This window comes from Spea bombifrons, chromosome 1 (genome assembly GCF_027358695.1).
Source record: "Spea bombifrons isolate aSpeBom1 chromosome 1, aSpeBom1.2.pri, whole genome shotgun sequence".
NCBI classification, from domain to species: domain Eukaryota; kingdom Metazoa; phylum Chordata; class Amphibia; order Anura; family Pelobatidae; genus Spea; species Spea bombifrons.
In genome coordinates, this window is record NC_071087.1 from 157,050,715 (window position 1) to 157,073,946 (window position 23,232).

Sequence of the window (23,232 nt, forward strand, 5' to 3'; positions counted from 1 at the left end):
AACTGTAAATAAGATCTGGGAAATTTGCTCCCAATTACTATATTGGCTCGATTATAGGCCGCACCCTAAAAGTTAGGTGCTTTTTTAAAGAAAGATTGAGATTATTGGCAAAAAAAACAAAACAAAATTCTATGCAGCGTTGCGAGCCGGTGCGAACAACCTCCGCTGCCGGCACGTCTGCACGATGTGCTTTAACAATATCCCGTGCCGGCACTCCCCCGTGGGAAGTCCCGCCAAGGGAGATTGTTAAAGCACATCGAGCAGACGTGCCGGCAGCGGAGGTTGGTTACACGTTTTGGACAGTAGGATGCAGGTCCCTTGCAGCGCTGCGGGGATCTGTATCCTAACCCTGCCAGACGCCCGGAACTGCATGTCCTGGGCGTCGGGCGATACGAATTGCACATTCCTGCGCTAAACCCCGATTTGGGCAAATATGGTACATCCGGAAAAATATAGTTCCTGCTTGAGCACAGGTGACTTCAAACAATTTGTGCCGAATTGGTTGGGTAGGATATGTAACGTTTCAGCCGACGCTGGTTTACCTTCTACTTTTAAGATTGTTATTTGGATTGCCTTTTAGAGTTTTATTTATTTATGGTGGTTTAATATTTGAAGGGACCAAAAAATAAATAAAATTGAAGTGGCAAAGTGACATTACAGCAAGCCATCATAAGCCTTATATCGCCATGGGCATACTATATGTTATATTAATAACAGTGTTTCCTAACCTGTTGTAGGTATAAGGCAAATCAATTCAGTGCCCATTAAATAGCTAAAATTTAAAAATTAAAGAAAATATGGGAAATCTGGTTTTCGACATTTGTTACTTACTCTTACCTACTTCCTGCAAAGTTTGTAAATCAACGCTCTCCTTACCATACGTATCGGTTTACGTCTGTCTAGAGGTGGGTGAAGACTTTACAAAAAGCGTATATATTATACATTATATATATTTATATTATTTGTCCTAATATAGGTCGCACCCCCCCCACACACACTTTAGGCCGTTAAAGTGGGGGTGCGGCCTAGATTCGGGGTTTAGCACAGGAATGCACAATTCGTACTGCCGGCACTTCCGCCGGGGCTTCTATGGTGGAGCACCAGCGTGGCATAACCTTCCGGTGAAGGACCAGGTGAAAACGTGAAGCTACAATTTTTCAGCTGTATTATTTGACTTAAAGGGACACCCCTGCCACCATATGAACTTAAATTCCGAGCCCTCTCAGCGTTAATATGTATTCATAGGAATCTGGGACTTGATTTGGTGACCTACCTAAACCTTAACTGGCGTTAACTGATTTAAAATGGTTTGCAAAAGCTAAAAAAAAATAAATAAAAAATAAATAAATAAATAATAATAAAAAAAACCTGCAATCAATAATAATTAAAAAAAACACTCTGCGATTTAATGGGGTGTGCAGAGAGAAGTCTCATTTTCTAATTCCAATAACTAAAGATTACATGCACCAATGCAATAAAGCGCAGACATTAAATTAGTTAATCTGCATTAAAATAGAACCCCCCAAAAAAATTACAGGGAGTAAGACTGCCCCCTAACTTGATTTAAAAATGAGAATGCAACAGCCCTGCAATATAGAAACAAAAAAATATAAATTATGACAGCAGATTTGGCCCATCTAGTCTGGCTATTTCATAAAATAATCTCAAACGGTTTTATTTTAGAAAAGCCGCATGTCCATCCCATGCAAGTTTAAAACCATGCACTGTGTTAAATTGTAACGCTTGTGCTGGAAGGTGGATCCACCCTTAAAGTGAAGTACAACATCCTTGCATATAAAGAAGCCTTTGCGTCCCCCCTATTTATGGGTCACCTAGATACAGATAGGAATGTTTTTCATCTAATTTGTAAGAACAATAAGATATTTGGAACGCTGTGTTTTAAGGAGAGCTGCCGGTGTCACTGGGCATACAATTCGCTTTGTTTTGTCTCAATTATTTCTGGTATTGTGAGCAGGATGTCATGTGCTACATCTTGGGGATTCTTTGACATTTCTTGTGGATTAGCAGCAATTAAATTATTTAAGACCTGCTGTTCGGTGAGTCTCGTTCGTCCTGCGAGTCAATTACAGAGAAAATTGATGGCGCGTTCTAAACGCGGATTCCATAACGGCCTTTTGAACCTGAACGACATGCAACAAGTTATGTAAAAGAAATCGAGAATATGCATATCGGTTATGGCGCTCATTAAAGCCACAAAGGACAGAGGAAAACAAAATACAAAACGAGCAGCGACTTTGTTTGGGAAGTAGGTTTAAATTGGCCACTGTCTGCTGAACAGTTAATAGGCGAGGAATTTAGGACTAATTGGCTTTCATCTGATTTCTTTTCAGTCTTTGTATTGTTGTAACCAAGCAATTATCAATTCTATACATTATCCTGGCTCACTGGCAGGTGCACATTAGTCCCCGTATTGGCCCTGCGGCTACATAGTAAGTATTAAGTTATTGGCAAAGGTCTTCAAATAGCTTTCTCAGAACATAAAACATGTATAAGAGCATCATTACTATCCTCTGATCCTGAAGGAGTTAAATAAGCTGTCCTGTTGCACCACGTCTGACACCCCATTAACCCTCATCTCTCACTTTTTGGCAACCAACAAGCTTTTAAATTGAAAAATATACTTTTTCAGTAAATCAGATTGTGTTATTCTATAAAAAAAATAATAAATAATAACAAAGCTGTCAAAACAAAGACCAAAAGTATCTCGCACAAGTTTCTCATCACTCCGACATCCCATGAGAAAGTTAGTAAATGTAGTAATTTTTAAAATGAAAATTGATATTTCATAGGTGGGGTTCTCATTTCCCTCGTGGTCTACTGGGGGTCTTTCATTACCATAGACTGCCAACATTATGTACATTATGTATAGCTCCTGAGGACAATACGACATCATATTGCACCCCTCGAGATGCGCACATCATTAGTCTTTGTGTCTGTTCGTTACAATGGGGGGGTGGCTAAGGGGGCACTTGTCTTTACATGCCCCATGGGTCAAAGCATGGCAGGCCTCCCCTGCAGTTAAGGTAAGGGGTTTTGTTTGGCAGCTACGCCAGCCTGAACATAACCCTGCTGCGGTAATAATGCCTCTCGCTGTCAAATCATAAATGTCTAAGAGTCTGGGATTGCTCAGTGAAAGGAAAAATCAGCTAAGAGCAAAATAATTAATTTCTAATGGCGGAAAAAAGGTTTTCTGAAAGCTTCTCGAATGCCGTGTGTTTAGTCTGCATTTACCAGGGAGAAGAAATCTTGTTTTTTGTGGTTTTATTTTGCACTTTCAGGCAGCTGATTGACACAGAGCCGCCCTCGGGATAACTTCAATGGGTTGTGTCCGTCTACCAGAGGGGGTCTGTCTTTTATCTAAAGTGGGAGTCACTGTTTTCTGGCAGTCAAGCAGTTCTCTTCATGTAGTTTGCTCTGCTGAATCCACCGTTCATGCGCGCATGTCTGCCATGCACCTAACTCAACCCAGCTACATTCTCTGTACATCTTATAGCCACAAGCTAGTGAAGCCAAGTAAATCCACCTTCCCCGTCAAAAGGTTTTCCCCTCTTATCCCCTTAGACAAAAAAGGAAAGGGACTTAAAGTGCCACCCCTGCCACCATATGAAGTTTCACCCACACGACAACGGACAAGCCCCTTTAAATGTATGCTGTGTAGCAGAAGCCCCCTGTATGCGTTTGCCTAAATCCCATCACTATTGGCCGAAGGCATCTCCTTTAATGCGATATCTTTACTGCCATCTCCAATGTGAAGGCTGCGGGAGGGAGTCATTTGGGAACCGCGCGTGCAGAAAGCGCTCCCATTGATTTCAAAGGGAATACTTTCCTGCCACCGATTGGCTACTTCAAGCAGCAAACCAAAAGGTGAGAATTCATGTCATGGAAGAGATGGAAAGCTGCAGCTTCTCCCAAGAGAATTTTTTTACTTTAAACAATGCATATTAAAGTACTTAAAGGGTACTTTCATACACTGCTTGTTTAGGGGGCTTCCTGGGAGACAGAAGTGTGTTAGACGGGGTACCCAGTCAACAATTCTATACCAGTCTTAACATAGCCCTGTCTGTTTCAAATTAAATCAGCGAAGAGAGCAAGACAGAGGGCAACACGACCGGCATACCTCTGCGAAAGCTGCATTTTTAAATATATTTAGTTTCTAAAATCATAATCGTGACCTGAATTTGCCTCTTTTCTCTCTCGTGCGTCATTTGAGGCCGCTGGCATTCGCCGAGCGTCTCTTGTTTTTTGCCGATTCCCCCCACTTTATATATTCTCATTCATCTATTAGTGAAACGTATTCCGTTTTTTCCTCAAGGCTTTGTTAACCAGACTAATTACACGTTCTAAGAATCCGCGATAAAATACCCGGAAGGGATTGTGTAGAAGCAGAAACCAATATTGGTCCCTTTAACAGTTTAACAATTCCCAGCGCGCTCCACATCAGCGACGCTCTGCGCCGGATTCTTGGCTTTTTAGCTTTCTGATACAATTTACATCAGTAACCCAATATTTTATTACATTCCTTCCTAGCTCTGTATTTCAGAAAACAAATGTTATTATAAGAGAACAAACGGTACAGAGTGTGTGTGTGTGTGTGTGTGTGGGGGGGGGGGTTATGTCTTCATATTCTGCTCCTGGCACCTGCATAATTTATATTTGCATTTAAGCATAATAAATGAACACTTTTGAAAGATGCTTATAAAATATTCACAAAGGTACACTTAAAAATACTTTTTAAATGACTCGACATTAGTTATGTGTAAATAATTATATAATCCGGAGTGCTAAACATTAACGTTTAATGCCAGCGTTAGGAGATTAATGTCTGATGATGAAAACCAATAAGTGTTTCCTGTCTTATTAAAGGTGAAGTTCCATGGAAAAACAAAAACTGTCACATTAGAGCAATGTACCCAGTAATGTCGAGTAACACTGGGGGGGGGGGGAAGTGTGCTTTCTTTATTACTGCACACAATAAAGCAAGAATTAAGCGCGTACGCAGTGAATACCATTCAAAAAAGACTTAAGGTATAAATAATGGGGATTCCGTCACACCATATGGTGATATTACTTTTCCCGCCAGGTACCCCAAGTTCTGGAGTTACAAGCCACAGTTGGACGTTGACTGGATCCCTTTGGTGCTTCTTCATGGGCTTTCTATGCAGTCCTGTGTTAGACAGAGCATTATATTGGCTACTGATTATGTTTGCCATTTTTTTGGAGGGTGGCATTTTATTGCTGGATGATTTGACCCCCCCCTCCACCAACCACCGTGCCTAGAAGTTGTCAGCCATTGCAAGCTCTCCATTTTCCTTGAAATGTGCTCAGAATAATATGCAAAACCATTTTAGATCAGCAAACCTTTCAGAATTTTCAGTTCCTATAGCAACAAGAGAACAGGTTACGCTATGTAACAAAAATAAAAATCAAGGTTAAAAACTTGTACAGGCTGATAGAAGTAAATGGCGAATAAAGCGTGAACCAGAACGCTTCTCCCCGAGTCTAGTTCATGTCCTTGACTGAACTGTTTTATTCTGGGAAATATTAGTTAAAATTGCAGCTTCTCTGGAAATATTTTGTGAAAAATAATAGTATGTTAGAAATGGTCTATCTAGAACGTAGGTTTCCAGGGTCAGTATCTAAGTCTTATTCTGCTCGCGCTTAGCTTGAAAGGTCAACAGGATAGGCTTTTCCTGATATTTATTAAGTAATGTTGATAAACATGTTGTAATATGAACATATATGATACAGAAGCTGATGTTAAGGTTGTTTAAAGTATAAGCAAGTTTAGGAAGGACAGAAATATCACAGATATAAGATAGCATATTGAAGAGAAAAGAGAAGATGAAGAAGATGTGGAAGCAGAAGTGGTCAACAGAGAATGTAGGGAAATATTTAGAGAGCGTGAGAGAGTGAATGAGAATGAGCGTGAGAGAGTGAGTAAGAGTAAATGTGGGCACCAGGTAAAGAATTGTGTATCAGAATTAAAAATGCCCCCCCCCCGAATTTAGAGCCGATCCAACAATTTAATTATGAAATATTAAAAGTAAATATAATGTACAGTTAAGTTTTATTAATTCATGCTAAAATAAAAAATATGATCTCACAAAAGTCATGTATACAATTTGTATGTTTTACTTTAATACCAAGAAGCGGCCTCACAAATTTAAATACATTTTTGAGTCTCTTTCAGAATTAGAAGTCATCCCTTTTTTGTTGTCAATGAATCATATACTTTAAATGTTCTAATTTTGGGATATAAATTATTTTATAGTACATACTAAAAATACAAAATTGTTGGATGTAATACACTTTTTCTTTGTATACCCTTTTATTTATATAACTTGACAAATCATAATGTAATGCATTCCTAGGTCACCGAACTTGGGCTATTTGTTGTTTGTTACTTTTATTTAAAAGGTGAAGACCGGATTGGAAATATGACACAAATGGGTTCAGAATGAGAATTACGAAGCCAAAGGGGGTTTACTATTAATAAACCCAAGCTCTCTCTCTCTTCTGGTGTCACGTTCTAACACATGTTGGTGATCACAATAGGTATTCTGCCTTTAGAGGCTACAGAGCAAGTGCTGCTCAATCCAGGATTCTCTGGATATCTAACAGTATACCTGCCCCCTCTCTCCCATCCCTTCTATGTGGCATTTAGGGAAAATACAAACAAATATGAACTTTTTTTTTCCTTCCTCATGTTTTTATTTTCCTGGCACCCTGGGTTTGTACACTCTAACACCATACAGTAACACACACACACGCTAACATTCTACGCTCATGAACACATGCTTACACCATACACACTAACACTATGTGCCGACATACATACCCATACCAATGCCATACTATAACATAAATAACATCATACACGCTAGCACTACACTCTTACACACAAGCACACATACTGCACGCTTAAAAGTGACACCCCAGCTGATTGTCCCCTTTAAGGACAACGAACCGGCACTTAAAACAGAGGATGAAATAATACGTTTAAGAAAACCCCCATGACGTCATGTGCAGAAAGTGCTTTCATTGATTTTAATGGGGTGCTTTTCTGCCACTGACTGGCTTCGCTAAAGGAAAATCAGCACCATGGAGAGTGGCTGTGCGAGGCTGCTCTGGAGCTATAGCTTCTCCTAAAGGTAAATGATTTTTTTGCTCTACTAGTACATAGAATGTATATATATATATATACACATAAGAGTACTTAATAAATGGGTTTTCGTATTCAAATATTCAGCAAATCCATCTATAATCGATAAAAATAATTGATTCAGTTCATCTCATCTTAAGATCACAAAGGCATATGTGTGTGCCACGGCTGAGCTAAAGACAGCTGGTATTTGTAATCTCTCTCTCTACTAAAGTGCATCCTGGCAACAAGAGATGAATAGAAGATGTTTTCCTCTTGAGTAATGTTATGATGCTCATTCTTTGGCAAAGGGAAAGACGAGAGATCTCCCCGCCAGGAGATTGCAAAGGCAAACCTACCCAAGAATTAGCATCCCCCCATCAGGTATGCCTATAACCAAGGTCTGCCGGTACGGGCGGAAATTAAGGAATAATACGCACACCTCTCCCCACAGAGCTGTGCTTCTACATTTTCGGTTTGGTGTATAAACACACTTATCATCGACATCAGTTTAATAATTCGGAAGCTTTTTGCTTTCAGATTAGCATATATACAGTTTCCTGCCAGGCATTCTGTCGCGCTCTTATTTCACAGTCAATGTGACAATAGGACTTTGATTAGCGTGTATATCGATGTGCCACAATGGGAAAACCAGGGTTTTTTTTTTTTTACCATCCTTCAGACGAATTATGTATGATTTGTGCCTAGTAAAGAATGGAAACAATTATTCAGAATGCTGAAATGTAATATCGTATAAGTGCTTCTCAGGAGATTAGACCCTGAAAAATAATAGTCACAAAGTGGGTTACATATAAGAAAGAAGGGAAGAAACCTGGCACACCAGGCAAATACCTGGCAGGTCGCTGGCCGACAGTACCACACACTCTACTTTAGTCTGCACAAACCTGGAATTTTGTCTAATGGCTTTAAGAGCCTAACATTGAAATAAAAACTCAAGGCCATCATCCTAATATTTTAGCTTAATGAATTTAGATTACATCTATGAGGGCAATTACAGCGCGCTCTTGTTATTGTACCATGGATCCCGTAAATGTAATTACATTGACTTTCCTTCATGGCAGAACCGGTTCAAGGTATACAAAGGCTGCAAGCAATATGAAAGTAAAGACCCAGGCTTCTGTAATGAGATTAGGATCCTTCCACACAAATTAATCCAGGTGACATGCGGCCCTTCATTCATCTTCACAGCGCTGTGTTGTCAACAGGAAAGAGAATCCGTATTTATCACGTCCCTTTAGATTCTTTCAGGCTCGCTAGATTATCTACACAGTTTAATTACATAGGCGTTAAAAGCATACCTTTTAGTTAACAAGACATTCTAGTGTCTCATAAAGCCTCACCAATGAAGAATGCCAGTACTTCGTAATGTTTTATGTATTCTTTAACCCCTACTGAATAAATAAATCATATTCAGCTTTCTGAGAAGCTGCAGCTCCAGAGCTCTATCCCACCATCCCTTCCATGGTCCCATTTTTGGCAAGAAAGAACTCCCGCTGAAAACATGTTAGAACTCCTTGTCGAGCCAGCAGCGTAGCTGGCGGAGAGTATAATGTGCATATCTGGGTCAGGTCAGCTCTCCAGGTCAGGAGAGTGGCTTAAAGAGGGAGTGGGGCTAGCTGTGTAAACAGGCTGGTTAGCCTTGCGAGGGGTGGAAGTAGCCCCAGATGTCTTTAAAGTGTATTCTGCAGCATGCCCTCATGCATTTCCGGTGAGGCATCACGAAAATTTAAAAGGCGCCTCTCCACTATCATTAAAGTGCATATGATGGCTGGCGTGTCCTTTCAACACAGGGGTCCATAGATTTGGTTTGGATCTAGGAGCAAGCCAAAGAAGTTAGGGGCCAACTTCTTTCCTCCCTCGTGTTTTTATTTTCCTGGCACCCGGGTTTGTCAAGCCTTGCCATACACTAAAATACATTTACACACTAACACGATAATGTAACACACGCTAACATCGTACACTAATACACACTAACACTATATGCTGACATACATACCCATGCTAATGCCATACCATAACATAAATAACACCATACACACTAGCACCACACTCTTATACACAAGCACACACACTGGCTGACAATATACATATATACAATTGCTTAGACACATATGCACTGAATCTGACACAATAAAGTAGTAGACACATTGACTCCAGCACTACACATATACACACACACATATACTATTCCCCCCACCCTGTAGAGATAAGCCACGCTGTAGCCTAACTTCTGCCATTGTGAATTTGGCACCCCATGCTTTCCTACGTGACCCCGCTGGGAGCCCCGCGGCACCCGCTTCACCTCGCCCCCTCAGGAAAGCATAAGGTGCCGTATTCATGATGGCAGCCCTGCTTTAACAAAGGCAAACTATATCTTAAAATGTAATGCAATACACATTTAATCTGACTCCTTCCACACCAAGGTTGAAAACCGAGTGGAACCTCACTCTATAGCAGCGTTATGCTTGGCAATTAAAACCCCACCTGATTGGCTAATCTGATCACATGCAATACGCAGGGGAAATGCACACGATAGAACCTGTTTTTTGTTTTACTTTTAAATACATTTGTTCAGACATTTTTTGAAACAATGTAAAATTATGTTTCACTTCGCAGCGAAGAAATAAAATAAACATGTAGAAATTGTAGGATTCACTTAAACGTAAAGATCTAAAGAAACAGTCTGTTAAAGCATCATACAGAAAAACTTTGGTCCCCGAGAATGTATATAGTTGTCAAATGTTCTATTCTTTTCATATATTGTTTTGTGTTTTAAACCAACAAAAGCCTTTCGAGACTGAAATAAAATAACAGCAGGGTCTCTCCAGATTTTATATCCTGCTGCAGATGCGTAATAGATTTTGAAGTGAGCTTTGTGGATCTGGAATGCACAGAACAAGTAAAATTAAATGCCTTCTTAGTACTCACAGCCCGAACTCAACAAAGTGCCATCGTGCTGCTACAAGATCAGCAATCGTACAAATGAAACTGTCACATGCAACCACTTCTGACAATGCAATGCCGGGAAATAAAAAGGAGCGAGATACAGGGATTATGACGGTCCAGAAATACAACCGTGGAGACTTCCAACATTTACCGGGTACCCGTTGTCTTTGCTCTTGGATGTCAGTGAATTCATTTGGAAACAAAAGAAGTTCAGTAATAGTTTATCACGCACATAACACTGACTGGCAAATGTTATATTATCCTGATAGAAACTATAACTGCGATGGATAAGCATGATGTATAGATCTGACGGCAGGGAAGAGAATGTATGCGCTACCCGTCTGCTGGGGGTCTGGCTTCACTTAAAGGGCCAAGGCTAATAGTTAGATTTTAGTGGGTGGGGAGTAGCTGGTAGTGGGCAGAACCTGTGAAGGGAGTGGGCGTGACCAAACGGTTCCCTTGCCCAAAGTTTAACCCCTTCGTAACAAAGACTGATTTTATTTTTTGTACCCTTCGTGACAATGGTTTTAACATTTCTGCGGTGCTCTTCTTTAGCTGTAATTTTCTTCTCTCGTTTACTAAATCCACACAAGTTACATATTGTTTTTTTCCAGGACAAGAAGGGCCTTAGATGTCATTATTCTGATTGTATCATGACCGGAAGGTCATGTGACGCCGGTGCTCCATCACAGATGCCCCGGTGGAAGTGGAGGACAGCGGAGGATGCCTGCACGCATCGCACAGACGCCCGCCGACTGTCGGGGAGGAGGATCCGGTTACTAAGTAGCCCATTAAATTTTATCTGAATGATCAATGATTCCAATTTACTTTTTTATTTTGTGATAACCGTCTCATCTATTGCAGTAGGAAGAGCTCCTGTGTATGGGGGATGGGATCATGTTGGGTGGAAGGGGACACGCCAAACGTCCAAGGGCTGAGAGGACCGTTCTCGGCTGTCAATGACAGAAGTTGAGGATGGGCCTGCAACAGTCTCGGACAGCGACCTGCTCCTTACTCGGCATCAGGCTGTTCCTGACAAACCACAAAGTGCCCTCAACACACCAGACTCCAAGCTTCTCCTACAGCTTCTTCTGTGTGAGGTCCTAGAGAGACTTCAAACAAAACCAAGTGGTAGGAGAGGAACTTTCACTCCACCGAGTCTGTGCGGTCACTTTCCAGGGATCTCAACAAAGCCTGCGCTCAAGGACTCTGTCAGACATAGCGAAGTCTCACCCGCCACAATGTCAATCAGCAGCCATGTTCCTCTCTCCCAGAGGAAGTCTTGTTTAAAAGCACGCGGCCTTCGCACGGCTCCTGAAGGTTGGAGACACTTGTGGTCCCTCTAACAGAATCAGCCAAACAGCTGAGAGATTTTTTTTAAACTACATCATATTAAATTATAAATTACCTTGTCTATATAGCACAAATGCTATTACATCATACTATTGCACCATGTCGCCTCTGTGTGGGGAAAATAATCCCCAAAAAGCCACATTAAATAAAAAAAACATTTAATTTAGAGAAAATAAACAGCAAGTAGCCCGAGCTCCATGCTTACCAATCATACATTAGGACCCCAGTAGGTGCAGAATATAATGCTCAGCAGCCTCACGGTAACATCCTTATTCCTACCCCGAGAAACAGGCACCCTGGTCCAGTGACATGACAAATAAACGCCAGGCCCCATGTCAGACTCACGGTGAAGGCCCACATGCTCCTCCTTGGTTGGTCAGGAGGGGGAGTCCTCTGGCTGGTGAAACCTCCCCTGCTCCCTCACAGTCCCGACACACCACAGCTATCGTCGCGCCTGCCATCGCCGGACATCGAGCCCCGCGGTTCCCGGTCTTTTCTATCAGAGACTGCAGCTCCGCTCATAAACTTGTCACGAAACCACGCCCTCCGGCTTGTCAGGAGATCCTGCTCAATCTTCCCGCCTGTCTCGGGAGTCCCGCCCTCGCCTATCACAGAGCGCATTACAGTTCCCTGCTGCCAGGCCCCAGCGCGGGAAACAGAAGAAGATACTGATTGGCTGGCCCAACATGGCGCTTCTTACGCCCTCAAGCGGGCACCCTGCTGTACGGTGTAAATACCCCCCTACCTGTGGAGATTCAGGGTACACTGTCTAGGTACCCCCTCAATGGGACATTCAGGTAAAAAACCTCTCTCTGGGGTATTCAGTATGCATGATAAAGATATCCCTTCCCCGGAGCATTTTGTGTACATAATTTAAATACCTCTTCACTGGGGTATTAAGTGTTCATACATTGAGTGCATTGTATAAATAGGTTAGAGAGTGTGTGTATGTGTGTATGTATATGTTACTGTGTGTTAGCATTTTATTTTTTGTGTATTGGTATTTAAGTACATGTGTGCAAGTATGTTACTGTGTGTTCATAAATATGTTAGTGGGTAAGTATGTTACCTTGTGCATAAATATCTTGGTAAGTATGGAAGTATGTTACTGTGTGTGTGTAAGTATGTTACTGTGTGTGTAAGTACGTTACTGTGTTGGGTAGCAAAAGCATATGGGGGCATTGTGCTGTATCCCCCCATGCATATGTAAGGGGGACGCCATGAACATTTAAAGGGACCAATCGGCTATTAAATGCGTATAGTGGCGGGGTGTCCCTTTAAGGGGTTCAGGAAGGGAGAATGCAATTGTTTTCCACCAAGACGAAGATCATGGCTTCTGTTTGCTGACGTGATGCCGATGACTTCTGTACATTGCAGGCCGTCTCATCTAATCGCATTTCACAGCTTGTACTGCACTGAAAGTACGCAGGAACGCCGCTTAATTGCTGCTAATTACGAAAAAAGCTTTTATATACCACTATTGCTACATACTGCTAATGTACACACGGATTCTCCAACCCGACTTATTAATATTAAATATTAAAGGAATGTTAGCAAGTGAGTAGGTAAAATGAAAAAAGTTTATTTAATAGAGTGCATTTAAAACTAAGTGCATGTAATGGCTTCAAACTATTCCTGATAAATGTATGTTTTCACTTCCGAGACACGTAACACTTCGAAGGGTAATAATTGTCCAAACGTGAAACGTGTTTTTATCTATGTTATTTTTTTTAAAAGTAAGCATGTTCATCTTTAAATGCAACCGTGTATTTAATCAAATTGTGGATGTTTACAAATGTTTATAGAGTTTTTACAAATTACCGTATTTGCTCGATTATAAGACGACCCTGATTATAAGACGACCCCCCAAAATCTGAATATTAACTTAGGAAAAAAAGAAAAAGCCTGAATATAAGACGACCCTAAAGGAAAAAAGTTTTACCAGTAAATGTTAATTCATGTAAACTATTTTTTTTAATAAAAGCTATGATTGAGAAAAATATTTTTTTTTTGTTTTTATTTCTTGTATTTTCCAACCTGTCCCCCAGTTACGCACATCTGCCCCCAGGCTTGCCACACCAATATGGCACTGTGGCCCATGATATGCCTTTTAACCCTCTATATGCCACTGTGCCCCATGGTATGCCTTTTGACCCCCTATGTGCCACTCTGCCTCCAGAAATGCCTTATACCCCTATATCCCATTCTGGCATTTAGGGGGTTAAAATGCATATTATGGGGCAGAGTGGCATATAGGGAGGTATAAGGCATTCCAGGAGGCAGAGTGGCATTAAGGGAGTTAAAAGGCATTATATAGAGCACTCTGCCTCCAGAAATGCCTTATACCCCTATATGCCACTCTGGCATTTAGGGGGTTAAAAGGCATATTATGGGGCAGAGTGGCATATAGGGAGGTATAAGGCATTTCAGGAGGCAGAGTGCACTATTAAATGCCCCCTTAACGCCACTCTGCCTCCTGAAATGCCTTATACCTCCCTATATGCCACTCTGTCCCATAATATGCCTTTTAACCCCCTAAGTGCCAGAGTGGCATATAGGGGTGTAAGGCATTCCAGAAATGCCCTACACACACACACACACACACACACACACACACATACATACACACACACACACACACACACACACACACTTAATTACTTACCGGTGCTTCCAATTTCCTGCTGTATTGCCGGGGCAGCGGGTTGACGTCTCATTCCGCGGCAGCCGGAAGGAGGTGGAGTTGGCAGCGGGGGTTTGTATGCGTCCGTCGCAAATACCTTCCCCGGCTGTCATGGATCAGGAACTCTGGAACTCTGATCTCTGACAGTCGGGGAAGGTATTTGCGACGGACGCATACAAACACACACACACACACACACACACACTTACTTACTTACCGGTGCTTCCAATTTCCTGCTGTATTGCCGGGGCAGCGGGTTGACGTCTCATTCCGCGGCAGCCGGGAGGAGGTGGAGTTGGCAGCGGGGGTTTGTATGCGTCCGTCGCAAATACCTTCCCCGGCTGTCAGGGATCAGGAACTCTGGAACTCTGATCTCTGACAGTCGGGGAAGGTATTTGCGACGGACGCATACAAACCCCCGCTGCCAACTTCACCTCCGGAAGCACCAGTAAGTGTGTGTGTGTGGGGGGGGCGACGATAGGAGGATCCAGGTCCCCTGCAGCGGTGCGGGGGATCTGGATCTTAGTCTCCTAATCAGACCTCTATTTGAGGTCTGATTAGAAGACGACCCCGATTATAAGACGAGGGGTATTTTTCAGAGCATTTGCTCTGAAAAAAACCTCGTCTTATAATCGAGCAAATACGGTAAATATACTTGATTTTTATCTAATTTTTTTAGACCAAACATCTACTGCTGCTGCGCTCACATAGTTCAACTAGAGTTCGGGGGGGGGGTGTAGCAAGACTCTTGTTCCACACACAAACACACACACAAACATACTTACACACCCCTAGTAGTCGGTGACAGCTGTCTCTTGGGGACCCCCACTTGACAAGGGGCTTCCCACAATGCAGGGGCTTACTTTACACCAATGGGGCCACTGATAGGACATCCTATGATCTCCCTTACCAGGCTCCTTGGGGGTGCGGGCCCCGGTGCCTTGTACCTTCTGCACTCCCTATTGTTCCGCCCCTGAAGAGGAGAGATCACAGTTGCTGGTGATAATTCTGGGTGTCCTGGTGAAGAGGCATCTTTAGCTGTGCAATGTTACAGAAATCAAGAACGGAATTCTCTTTATTATTATCTGAATTCCGAGGCCACACTGCTGGATTTCATGCTGAATGTTGATTTTATGTTTTCAATATATAGTGCAGTATATATTACTGAATATTATAAATAATGGCTTTGTGAGGGGTGGGGCTAGGCATTTGTGGAGGTGGAGCCATGTATGGGTTTGGGCTAGCCCAGACGGTAGGAAATGGAAAGTGGGCAGGATGTGGGCGTGGCCAAACATCCTATTTGCCTAATCTCATTAAACTCTAATATTTTAGGTGATCCCGCGCAAAACCTAGACAATTTTCTAACCAAATCTTTAGAGTTCCCAGGTTTTGACCTACGGAGTAACAGGATAAGGTGTTTAGAGGATAAATAATTCATTTTACTTTTATATTTCAATATATGAAGACATTCGGCGGCTTTTAGGTCACTGTGACTCATTAAGGGAAGGATGGGGAGAAAAAAAGAGACGGCCCCAAAGAGGGCCTCGTGGGAACTATGAGATAATACATAGAAAACATTATCCCTTCGCATGGATCCCTGCACCGCTAATCACTCTTAGCCAGACTTCTGTTTTAGAACCAGCCGCTGTTCGCATGCAGCAGATAGTGTTAGCTGTAGCTTAGCAACAGCTGAAGGGTCATACATCGTCCCTATTTGCAGTACAGCATCAATGTTCCTGTTTACTATACAAATATCCTGATGGGGGGGGGCAGGACATAACATCCATTTCTCGCACCTTCTGGACACACGGCTGTTAAATATTAAAAGCAAAGCAAATACTAATCTTTTGTGTATTTATATGAGCGTTTGCTTTTTAGATCAAATGTCAAGAGCTTGAAATTAATGTTTGTTTTATTTGCCACCAGCTTTTAAAGTAGACCCATGACTTTCCAAAATCCTACAGTTGGATGAACCTTTGCATAGGTGCTTAAAGTGTTTTTCTTCGTAAGTGGATTTTTCATTATGTTTTAAGTCAAATGTAAACAATTGAAGTAGATTTGTTTATTGAAACTACATATAGATGGTGTTTTTTGTGCATCAATAAGTTACTTGGATTTGGGGGAATTTAGTTTAAAAATTGCGCTGATTCAAGCTGGGATTGGAGGCAGCCTGTGGCAGGGACAGCATTAGCTGATACATTTACTGTTGTTAAGCTCTCAGCAATCAGCAACCTAACAACAGGGGAGAGATAGCTCTAGGGGAGGAATAATTATGCAGATGCTAGGAAATGGTAAAGACTGTTATACCTGCTATAGACTCGCGTATCAAATCTATAAACCTCATTAGATAGGTTAATAATGCCATTAATGGCTCTTTAGAATGTATGATTCATTAAATTAGTGAATCCCTGGTTACTTAGTATTTCTAGTCCTCCTTGTCCATGGTAACAATGAATGTGTGCCCAGCAAGCCAAGGTCTATTCCAGGCCCCTATATAGCTGATGATCATAATAATAAGACAGACTTGGGCAACTAGATGAGCAACACAGCATTGCATTGTTTACGAAATGATACAGAACCCGTGGCCGGCGAAACTGTTGTTGACAGTATCATGTATACCTCGTCGATGTGGCCCCTCGGATAGTGACTTTCCTTTCATTTTGAAACAAAGCCAGTTCCCAGTACATTCAAGTTTTGCGATGAGCAGAAACAAAAGTCAGGCTCAGACTATAAGTAAGGTTGGAATATATTCGACCCGATCCGTATTTAGTCCGGGACTATTGCAGAAAAGGGACTCGAGGTTAAAGTTCTTCATACTCGCGAAGGGTCGCTCAGTACCCCAATGTTATCTTATAGTAATTTTATATATATATATAATACACGATGTAAAAAAAAAAAAACAGTATAAACCTTTTTATAGAATGGGTTATATATATACATTATATAGAAATATATATATATATATATATATATATATATATATATATATATATATATATATAATAATACAGCAATCAGACAAAAGAAGTAGTCTCCTACACTATTGTTCAGCACCCCCAGTTGAAGTGTAATGACAACAGATTAGACTTAAGTGACATATAAAATGTATATCCCATTAAAGAAGGGAAAAAAACAGTGAAGTTTGATCTAAATATACAGCAGCCGTGCTCTCTGATCTACGCTGCTGTTTAACTCTTTGAGAGACGGACCATTCTGCAACACATTCAATGTCTGAGGATATTTCTTACATTTCCTGCTTGGATTTGAAAAGATTTGTCTTTTAATAGGATTGAGGCTTTGAGGGTATTTTGTGCCTATAATTATCTTTGGAATGTGCTAACTCGGTCTATGAATATTAAACCAGTGTCTTCTGATTAAAATGGAGTCCGCTAACACATGAAAGTTCTCGCAAGGTACCCCTGGGAGAGATACCAAAGATCTCTTAAGTTTTCTATTGAAGAGGTACGAAGAGTAGTATAAAGAAATAAATTATAACTTGCCACACAGATTTCATGATTCATGATCTTTCCATAGTCTGTCGCAGTGAAAAATGTTTAAAGGGACAGTTTAATGTCCCCGGCAGCCTCAGGAAAGAATATGATTATTACTTTACTATGCACTCTTAAAAAAACAGGGGGAAATATATAAAACACTTACCTGGGATAGAAACTGCAGCCCTGCAGCTGCCGTCCTCCTACATGGTCTGATGGTTCTTGCCGCTGACTGGATGCTTGAAGCAGCCAATCGGTGGCAGGAAAGTGGTTCAATTGAAATCAATAGGAGAGCTTGCAGGGCATGCACTCAAGCGGCTGCATAAACCTCCTCTCCCAGCAGCAGAGCTGGAGCTGCCTGGGGGGTACAGGCGCACAATGATGAATACGTAATAAATACTTTGTAAATACGTTAATACGCATCTTTTGTATGAAAGAAAAAAAAAAAACATTTATTTTGACAAGCTGCAACACCCTATGCCCTCTCTGTCCTGAAGCAGCCAATCACTGACAAGAAAAGAGTCCCATTAAAATAAATGGGAGCGCTTTCTGGGCATGGGCACGGACGTCTCTCGCATGAGCCAACACTGGGCTGAGTACAGCGTGTTCGCACAGAGGCGGCACAACGTGTATCTAACGTATACATGAATCTATCATATGCATTAAAGTGCATGTAATGTCTGCAGTGTCCCTTTATCGAATAATTACTAGAGAATGCCAAGGGGGTAATTCCCAAAACACAAAGGTGCCTCTTAAACATGGGGGAGGGGGGATGTTTTTCAGTTTGTTAGGAGGCATATTTCTCCAATGACTTAAAATGACTTTATTTTAAACATTAATCGTTCTTTTTAAATTCATCATAAGCTACTAGTTTAATCATTTCATAAGATGTACTACAAAAACTGACCATAGAATTCTGAGGCCGCATAGAATTCTGAGGCCACACACATAACTTAATAATCCGCGTTAAACAGTTGCATTAATTCCATGTGAAAGGTTATGAGTTAAATGAATATATATGAGCCAAACTCCAGGGTATTAAAACAGGATTTATACCTGAATGACCATTCAAATATAAATGACTGTGTGCTTCAGACAGATGGATGGGTTCTATTTTTTGGTTTACTGTGTATATACAGTTTGATTTTTCCAGTATAACGGCAAGATATAGAGAGAGATAGAAACCAAACCTATATCCAACCACATGGTTCCTAGAAACAGCCTTTTTGGGTCAGATCTAAATCAGCTCTTGGTCTATTCAGAATAATTTTATGCCTATCCGATGCAACGTCCTTCACTGTATTTGCCTCTATTGCTACTGATGGGAGGCTGTTCCATTTACCTACCACTCTGGGTGGTTTAGATGCACACATGAAGTTACTGAATAATCATATGTTGCTACTAACAACTTCCTTAAAATAAAACTTAAATATAAACATCCTTTATAGAAATGCAAAAAACACATATATAAATATATACTGTATATAGATCGTAAGCTCTTTGGGCAGGGACTCACCTGTTGTTTCTGTACATCAAATTTTTATATTACGGTATATACTACTTGTCCCGTCTGCCCATTGTACAGCGCTATGGAATAAAACCATGGCGCTATATAAAACAATAAATTATATATATATATATATATATATATATATATATATATAATTATCCCCGTATAACGCACCAACTATATTTGTATAAGAGCTAAATGCTTCTTTTTTTTACATTGAAATTCAGATTATGCACAAATTTCATTCAAAATATCTTTAGTTGTTTTCCAACCCAATCCGGTCTCCTTGCTGTATTCAAATCTGAAGTTTTTTTTTTTAAGAGGTCCACAGTATGTGAGCCAGCGCATCAACAGTTAAACAAAGGTTCAGTATTTTATCATTCAGAGAGGCTTTCTAAATAATGGATGCCATACAGAATATACACCGTTCATCAAATCCCCAGTACAAATATAAAGCGATACATCTTAATAGACAAAATAAATAAAGCGGATGCAGCAGGGTTTTAATAAACGGAATAAAAGCCTTATTCAATCTAGGACTGGACAACAACTCTCACTGCTCTCAGCAAAACGGAATCATATCAAGAATGTGCCGGCTAGAACCCACATTCATCTCATTGAGTACTAATGTTCTAAACTGGAAAATTAGGGTATTAAGCGGGTTTTAAAGAGGGGTGCGGGGGTAATAGTTGGCTCTGACGTTGCCAATAGATAGAAGGGTTTAGCTTTATAAAATGGAACTGTTCGTTATCTAGAACTAGAGGGTGTGTAATGTAAGAAAGTTTAATTTTACAGAGAGGGTGGTAAATATCCGAGCAGCCTCCCAGCAGAGGTGGTAGAGATTAATACAGTGAGGGGATTTAAGCGTAAATGGGGTAGGCCTGTAGCCCCCTGAATCTAAGACGAGACCAACGACTGATTAAGGTCTGAGCCTTTACATCAAACTACATAAGATGGGCCGAGCGGCCCTTATCTGCTGTCAAATTCTATCTTTTATGTTTCTATGGTTGCCGAATCATTAAAGGTAACGCTGGATTTCGAAATGTCAGCCGCCAGCACTTTTATACCGACGCAAAAGGTCTACACGTATATCCACAGAAAATGAGTCACTCGCGTCTAAAACATCGGTATAATTTCAAATCTCAGCAATTTCTCTTCCCAATGTATTATTTGCACTGAAAAGTACTTTCCACATAGGCTGATTATAGGATGCAGCCACACGGTATACATTGCATAGCAAAAAAATAAGAATAAGGATTTCTACTAATAGCCAATAAAACATCGGAACCGACAGTTTTCCAGCAGATCGGCCCCATTCGGCCCCCGTCTAGTCTGCCCATGTTCCCTGCTGTAAAGACTCGAACCTTAATCAGTCGTTGGGCTTGTCTTAGACACAGGAGCCACATGCCGATTCCATGCATGTTTAACTTCCCTTACTGTGTTAACCTCTGCCACTTCTGCTGGGAGGCTCTTCCACTTACCCACCACCCTCTCTGTAAAACAAAACTTCCTTGCGTTACGTGCAAAACAAAGCCGCAAATAAGTTGTGAACTCCTCCTGATATTAACGCAGACAACCATTTTCCAGCCAGTCGTCTAAACACCCTGCACTTGTAATGCACAATATTCGTAGTCAGCAAACGCAACGACACAAAGAAAATGTAAAGGACAGAATGGATCATTTCCATAGCAGCACGGCGAGTACCGTCAGATTTACCTACGCCCTGGATGTGCGCTGCTCGGATGCTTGCCTGATGGATGTGTCAGCCCATATCCCAGCTCAAAGCACTGTTGCTTCCATATCCACCGCTGAAACGGGAAGAAAAAGGAGAAAACAGGATTTACATGCAAAGCAGAGGAGAAGACGGGGTTTAAATGCAAGCGGAACGGGGGAAGATGATGGATTCCAAGGACCGGGTCCGCACGCCCTGGGTAAACAGAGCCGGACCGGGTCGGCACATACCCGATGCTGCGATACGACGTTGCCAGATGCTGCGATGCGACGTTGCCAGATGCAGCTTCGCGTTCTGTAGCCCTGATCGCAGCCCAGCACCAGTGACTCGCTGCCTGATGGCAAACGCTGCAGCCTCTGGGTCCTACACTCCACCCCTCACACACACACACTCTGGGCATGTCTGAGCACATGGGCGATGAAATCCAGGGTGCCCAACGTGCCCACATAGTCTAGAACAACAACTTCCACCATAGTTGCTTGAGCAGGGCCCTTCTTACCTGTTGTCCCTGCGAGTATAACTGTTCTTTGTTATATACTACTTGTCATGTCCTGTTTACCCATTGTACAGCCCTACGGAATATGAATATATGACGGATATATAAAACAATAAATTATAAATAATCCTAAATCGGTTTATATTTACAAAAACTGAAGAAAAAAGCATTTAAATAGTAAGATTAAATAGTAATAATGACATTATTATTACAGATTATTATAATGATACCAAGGTGTTATTATTATTATTATTAATATCCTTGTGTCTTTATAATAATTGTATATAGTAATAATAATATCTTTGTATCATTATCAATAATATCTGTGTATCATTTGTATCATTAGGATCATTATATTTAAGGATATCCAGGATATTATGATTATTATCCTAGGATCATTATAATAATTGTATGTAGTATTAGTAATAATAATAACGTATAATGTGTATGAATTTTTCTATTATTTTGTGACCAGCTGCTTGGTAGATAAAAACAATTTCCAACTTTTCATCATCTGCAACATTGTTAGACTGTAACAAGGAATAACAACAAAGTGAAATATATTGGATGGGTTAATTCTTTTTGGTGGTAATAGGAATAAAACCGAGTACGATATATTTTATGGGTTAATATACTTGCTATCACACTCCCGCTGATTGTGTAACTGGCTTCTGCTGTTCACCTGTCACATATGGAGGATGAGCAGAGACATTACAGATTTTATCAGAGCCCCAGGGCAAGTCTCTGCTGGTGGGCCCTTCCTATCCGTCAGTACGATTTGCAAAATCTGCACTAGTTATAAGCTAGGACATGATAATCTAACAGAAAGCGCTTTAAAAATGGGAAGTAGCTAAGTACACAATGTATCCCTGAGTACTGTTCGGCACAGTACTCAGAGTATTTGGGCCAGTTACAAGAGAGTTCACTGATCTCTCCAACCGGCCCAATGATAAGGGGTGCACCGGGGCGCCGTTCGTCCAATAGGGCGATCACGCACTCAGTTTTGCGGCAGAGGGGCTGTTGGGCCCATTGGACTGCCGCTCCTACTTGTCCTAGGCGAGCCTGCGCTACTGATTCCCCTATATTACGCAACGTATCACTGTATTTATGCAGTGTTATCAATTTAATACAAAATAAACATGCACCTGGAAAACATTTAAATACCAACGCATTTTACATTCATAAGTGTTCTATAAATAAAACATAGATGTGTATAAATAAAACATGTATTTAAAATTAGAACAGCGTGGTTAAAACTTGTAAACCAGGGCAGATTAAGACGATTTGGGCCCTCGGGCCATTATAAAGGAAGGGCCCCTTCTCTGGAGTTCCTGCCCTTTCCCCCCCCTTTTTTATTGCCCCCCTCATACAGATATACACACTCACATATACATATACGCATATAATATGCATTTATACATATTCATACATATATATATATATACCTTATCTACCACTTCTCTCCTGTATGTTTCTTGTGATCAGCAGCTTCCTCACCAAGCGGAATCAGATCCGGTCCTGCGACGTACGGCAATCGCCTTCCTTCCCTGACTTTGTACCCCGAGAAGTGATTTCATTCCCGGACAAGCAGTGTCAATGAGGTAGGATGATGTTGAACATTGCGGGATCCAATCGGATCACTGATTCGTGGGACTGATGGGTACCACTCTCATGGACCACTAAAATTCTGTAAGGAATGAATACAATACAATAATACACATCCATCCGAAAATATAAAGGTCACATAATTCACTTATAGGATATGTATAGAAAGCTATACTGCCCTACGTTTTGGGATCACTAAAATGCGCATATATTATATATATATATATATATAT

At 41.2% G+C, this 23,232-nt stretch overlaps 1 protein-coding gene across 1 annotated transcript in view; it reads right to left on the reverse strand.

The window, feature by feature from the left end:
* Positions 1–21,183, reverse strand: part of RAB27B (RAB27B, member RAS oncogene family) — a 77,936-nt gene extending 56,753 nt beyond the window's left edge. The window contains exons 1-2 of the mRNA XM_053448211.1: positions 21,129–21,183; positions 20,883–20,974 (exon numbers count right to left, since the gene is read on the reverse strand). The gene's annotated coding sequence lies outside the window, so the exon portion shown is untranslated. The remainder of the gene's footprint in view (positions 1–20,882; positions 20,975–21,128) is intronic.
* Positions 21,184–23,232: the final 2,049 nt, after the last annotated feature.